Raw genomic sequence first — 6,000 nt, forward strand, 5'->3', positions numbered from 1 at the left:
AGCTTAATAAGACGGTTTTAATACCCCTTGGAAAAGTGGTGGAGGTCGCAGTAGCTTAACAAGACGGTTTTAATGCCCCTTGGAAGAGATGTGGAGGTTGCAGTAGCTTAACAAGATGGTTTTAATGCCCCTTGGAAGAGACGTGGAGGTCGCAGTAGCTTAACAAGACGGTTTTAATGCCCCTTGAAAGAGACGTGGAGGTCGCAGTAGCTTAACAAGACGGTTTTAATGCCCCTTGGAAGAATGGTGGAGGTTGCAGTGGAATAAAAAGACAATATCAATGCCCCTTGGAAAAGTGGTGGAGGTCGCAGTAGCTTAACAAGACGGTTTTAATGCCCCTTGAAAAGTGGTGGAGGTCGCAGTAGCTTAACAAGATGGTTTTAATGCTCCTTGGAAAAGTGGTGGAGGTCGCAGTAGCTTAACAAGACGGTTTTAATGCCCCTTGGAAAAGTGGTGGAGGTCGCAGTAGCTTAACAAGACGGTTTTAATGCCCCTTGGAAAAGTGGTGGAGGTCGCAGGAGCTTAACAAGACGGTTTAAATGCCCCTTTGAAGAGACGTGGAGGTCGCAGTAGCTTATCAAGACGGTTTTAATGCCCCTTGGAAGAGACGTGGAGGTTGCAGTAGCTTAGCAAGACAGTTTTAATGCCCCTTGGAAGAGACGTGGAGGTCGCAGTAGCTTAACAAGACGGTTTTAATGCCCCTTGGAAGAGACGTGGAGGTTGCAGTAGCTTAACAATACAGTTTTAATGCCCCTTGGAAGAGATGTGGAGGTCGCAGTAGCTTAACAAGACAGTTTTAATGCCCCTTGGAAAAGGGGTGGAGGTCGCAGTAGCTTAACAAGACAGATTTAATGCCCTTTGGAAAAGTGGTGGAGGTCGCAGTAGCTTAATAAGACTGTTTTAATGCCCCTTGGAAGAATGGTGGAGGTCGCAGTGGAATAAAAAGACAATATCAATGCCCCTTGGAAAAGTGGTGGAGGTCGCAGTAGCTTAACAAGACGGTTTTAATGCCCCTTGGAAAAGTGGTGGAGGTCGCAGTAGCTTAACAAGACGGTTTTAATGCCCCTTGCAAGAGATGTGGAGTTCAGAGTAGCTTAACAAGACGGTTTTCATGCCCCTTACAAGAGCCATGCAGTACAGCATATTAAAAACATTATTCCCATTATTGGGGAGTGGGTCTCACATAGTCTTTGCCTATGCCTTCCAAGCAAAAGCTGCCAAAAATTAGGACGGAGGAACTTGCAATGATGGCAACACGGACCACGGTCACCCTGGTGGTATAGTGGTGGTGGAGGCTGAGGATAAGGAGAAGAGCAAAATACAGCCGAAATGAGGAAGCGTATACCCATGTGTGGGTGTGAAGCTGTGCATGGGAATACACCTCCCAAAATAACAGTGGATTTGACTTTATGTTACTCTGCTGTCAATTGTTGGTGATGAGAAGTCTGGCCCAATCCAGCCCTTGTTCATTTTGATAAGGGTCAGCTTGTCAGCATTGTCAGTTGACAGGCGAGTGCGCTTATCAGTTATAATTCCCCCAGCGGCACTAAAAACACGCTCCGATAACACGCTAGCGACAGGGCAGGCTAGGACCTCCAAGCGTACAGAGCGAGTTCATTCCAAGTGTCCAGCTTGGATACTCAATAATTAAAAGGCACAGAGGAATCACGGAGGACGCTGGTACCGTCGGCAAGGTACTCCCTCACCATCTTTTGAAACTTTCCACTCCTTGTGAGAGTATCCTGTGCCTCAGGGCCTGTAAGCTGGGCGGGTCTCAGAAAACTGTCCCAGAATGTTGACAGTGTTCCCCTGCCTCTGCTGGATTGGAGTTGCGTCTCTCTCACCTGTACGCCTTGGTTGGTCAACGAACTGTGACCTCTGCCGCTAGCGTGTTCAGATGGGAATTTTTTTAACAGTTCTGCAGCAAGGGCCTTCTGGTACTGCCACATTTTTGTAGACCTCTCCACCTCAGGAATAAGAGAGTGAAAGTTCTCCTTGTAGCGGGGGTCTAAAAGTGTCACCAACCAGTAATGACTGTCACCCAACATTTTGACAACGCGAGGGTCACGGTTAAGGCAGCGTAACATAAAGTCAGCCATGCGTGCCAGACTGGTAACGGGCAAGACTTCCGTGTCCTTACCAAGATGACGACTGACCATGCTCTCCTCCTCCTCCTTGTCCTCAGGCCACCGACGCTGAACCGACTGTATGACAGTTGTACAGGTACTACCGTCTACCGCGCATGATACCAGCTCCTGTTCTTCCTCCTTCTCCTCCTCCTCTCCCTCATTGTCCCCCAATGCACGTTGGGATGAGATGAGGCTGGGCTGTGTGTATTCGCCCATTACGGCTTCTTAATCCATCTCATCATACTCTGGCTGCAATGCCTCCTCTTTAATTCTCTGCAGAGAGCGCTGCAAAATACAGACAAGTGGGATGCTGATGCTAATGATGGCTTCATCGCCACTCACCATCTTGGTGGACTCCTCAAAGTTTGTCAGGATGGTACATATGTCAGTCATCCAGGTCCATTCCTGAGGTCTTATGTGTGGAGTCTGACCTGAATATCGACGGCCTTGTTGCAGCTGGTACTCCACAACTGCTCTCTTCTGCTCACAAATCCTTTGCAACATGTGGAGGGTAGAGTTCCAACGTGTGGGGACATCACACACCAGTCGGTGTGACGGAAGCTGCAAACGCTGCTGCAACACAGCAAGGGCGGCGGAAGCTGTGGCCGACTCCTGAAAATGAGCTGACAGGCGGCGTACGTTGACGAGCAGATCTGGCAACTCGGGGTAAGATTTAAGAAACCGCTGAACCACGAGGTTAAGCACATGAGCCAGGCATGGTACGTGTGTGATCTCGCCTCGCCTCAGAGCCGCCACCAGGTTACGGCCATTGTCACACACGACCATGCCGGGATGTAGGTTCAGCGGTCTCAGCCACAGATCTGCCTGCTCTTTCACAGCTGTCCACAACTCACAAGCAGTGTGAGGTTTATCACCTAAGCTTTTGAGTTTCAGCACAGCCTGTTGCCGCTTGGCTGAGGCAGTACTGCAGTGCTTCCAGCTTGTAACTGATGTGATATCTGAGATGGAGGCTGAACATGAGGAGGAAGAGGAGGAGGATGCGCTGGAGTTGTACTCTGTGGGGGCAACTCTGACTGACATTGGGCCCACAATCCTCGGTGTGGGGAGGATGTGTTCCATCCCAAGGTCCGACTGGGTCCCGGCTTCCACTATGTTTGCCCAGTGTGCCGTCAGGGAGATGTACCATCCCTGGCCACAAGCACTTGTCCACGTGTCCGTTGTCAAGTGGACTCTCCCAGTAACTGCGTTGTTGAGGGCACGGCAGAGGTTTTGGGACACGTGCTTGTGTAGTGCGGGGATGGCACACCGGGCAAAATAGTGTCGGCTGGGGACCGAGTACCGAGGGACGGCCACCGCCATAAGGTTGCAGAAGGATTCCGTCTCCACCAGCCTAAAAGGCAGCATTTCCAACGCAAGCAGTTGTGAAATGTGCGAATTTAGGACTTTGGCCTGTGGGGCGTTGGCTGCGAATTTGCGCTTACGTTCAAAGCTCTGGGATATGGACAGTTGAACGCTGCGGTGGGACGTGGACGTGGACGTTGATGCTGTTTCTTGAGAAACTGCCATAACAAGTGAAGACTGAGAGGAGGGGGCATCTTTGCATGCAGTATGGACAGGGGATTGCCTTGCACGCACAACAGGGGGTTCTATTACACGCACAACAGCAGAAGAAGCAGTGGTGACACCCGCTGACACTGGTCATGGACCCTGGGGTTCGCCCCACAAAGTCGGGTGCTTTGCTGACATGTGCCTGATCATGCTGGTGGTGGTCAGGCTGGTAGTTTTGTCACCCCTGCTGATGCTGGCATGGCAGGTGTTACTAATGGCATTTTTGGGGTTATCAGCAGAGTCTTTAAAAAATTTCCAGACTCTGGAAGACCTACCTTTTGTACTGGCAACGTCCCTCGTGTTGGTGTTACGGGGAACTGTTGCCCTCCTTCTGTGTGCGGCCACCACTCTGCTTCTTCCTGCCTGTTGGGGTACTCTGCCTCCCTCCCCCTGTGTGCTGCTGGCCTCGCTCTGCGTGTCTTCCTGCCACGTTGGGTCAGTTACTAGATCATCCACCACCTCCTCCTCTTCCACTTGCGCACCACGATCCTCATCCTCACTTCGTGGCAATTGTGTCTCGTCATCGTCCACCTCTTGCGACAAGTTGTCAACGTCAACTTCCTGTGGCCGTGGCTGTTCAAATATTTAGGCATCCCTACATGGGATCTCCTCTTCCACCACTTCAAGCGGAGCAGGCGAGGAGCACAGATATGGAAATGGACCAGTGAACAGCTCTTCAGAGTGTCCAAGTGTGGGATCAGTTGCTGTCTGACGACACTCGGCATGGTGGGAGGAAGGAGCATCAGGATGAGGAGGAGTATGCGGTCGAGTCTCACGGCTACTAAAACTTAACCGTGTGGAAGACAGACCGGAGGTGGTGGTGCCCAGGTAACTGGAAGTATTCTCTGCTATCCAATTAATAACCTGTTCACACTGATCATTTTGCAATACTGGTGTTGTAGTGTGCTTCCCTAGTAATTCGGTCAAGAAGTGGGAGCGAGAAGATGTGGCTGTTGGTTGTGGCACATTTTCACCTTGGCCACGGCCCCGTCCTCTACACGCACCATCACCAGAACATCCAGTTCCACGTCCCTTGCCTTGCCCATTGTAAATTAAGTAAAATAGCTTACACTCGCACTATCAATGGAAAAAGGGTAATATAAAGTAGATTAGAACCGTGGAAGAGGAAAACCACAGTTCTATTTCTCTGGCCTACACCCGACTCTTTTAAACAGATATATTTGAGTCTGAACAGTCAGGGAGACACTTTTACTGTTTTTTTTAACGGCAAAAAATGCAAAAAGCAGGATAATGCAGAGATTTTGACCCATGGAACTGCAAAACCACAGTTCTATTTCTCTGGCCTACATCAGACTCTTTTAAACAGATATATTGGTGTCTGAACAGTCAGGGAGTCACTATTACATTTTTTTTTTACGGCAAAAAATGCCAAAAGCAGGATAATACAGAGATTTGACTCGTGGAACTGCAAAACCACAGTTCTATTTCTCTGGCCTACACCAGACTCTTTTAAACAGATATATTGGTGTCTGAACAGTCAGGGAGACACTATTACAGTTTTTTTTACGGCAAAAAATGCCACAGACCCTGGGTTGTCATGCCCACCCATTGGTGACTCGCGATCATGTGACGGGGTCGCCGATGGGCGGGGCTTATGACGCGCAACCCGGAAGCGCGCGTTAAATGCCGCTGTCGGAGATTGACAGCGGCATTTAACATGTTAACAGGCGCAGGTGGATCGCGATTCCACCCGCGGCTGTTGCGGGCACATGTCAGCTGTAAGAATCAGCTGACATGTGCTCGGTTCAGTGAGGGCTCAGCGCAGCAGTCCTCACTGAACGGGGGGTACACAAATGTGCGTACTAACACAGCAAGGGTTGGAAAGGGGTTAAACAGATATATTGGTTTCTGAACAGTCAGGGAGACACTATTACAGTTTTTTTTATGGCAAAAAATGGCAAAAGTAGGATAATACAGAGATTTGACCTGTGGAACTGCAAAACCACAGTTCTATTTCTCTGGCCTACACCAGACTCTTTTAAACAGATATATTGGTGTCTGAACAGTCAGGGAGACATTATTACAGTTTTTTTTTTATGGCAAAAAATGCCAAAAGCAGGATAATACGGAGATTTGACCCGTGGAACTGCAAAACCACAGTTCTATTTCTCTGGCCTACACCAGACTCTTTTAAACAGATATATTGGTGTCTGAACAGTCAGGGAGACACTATTACTGTTTTTTTATGGTAAAAAATGCCAAAAGCAGGATAATACAGAGATTTGACCCATGGAACTGCAAAACCACAGTTCTATTTCTCTGGCCTACACCAGACTCTTTT

The sequence above is a fragment of the Phyllobates terribilis genome, unplaced genomic scaffold (assembly GCF_046119375.1).
Source record: "Phyllobates terribilis strain yellow unplaced genomic scaffold, ASM4611937v1 Scaffold_8__6_contigs__length_399053987, whole genome shotgun sequence".
NCBI classification, from domain to species: domain Eukaryota; kingdom Metazoa; phylum Chordata; class Amphibia; order Anura; family Dendrobatidae; genus Phyllobates; species Phyllobates terribilis.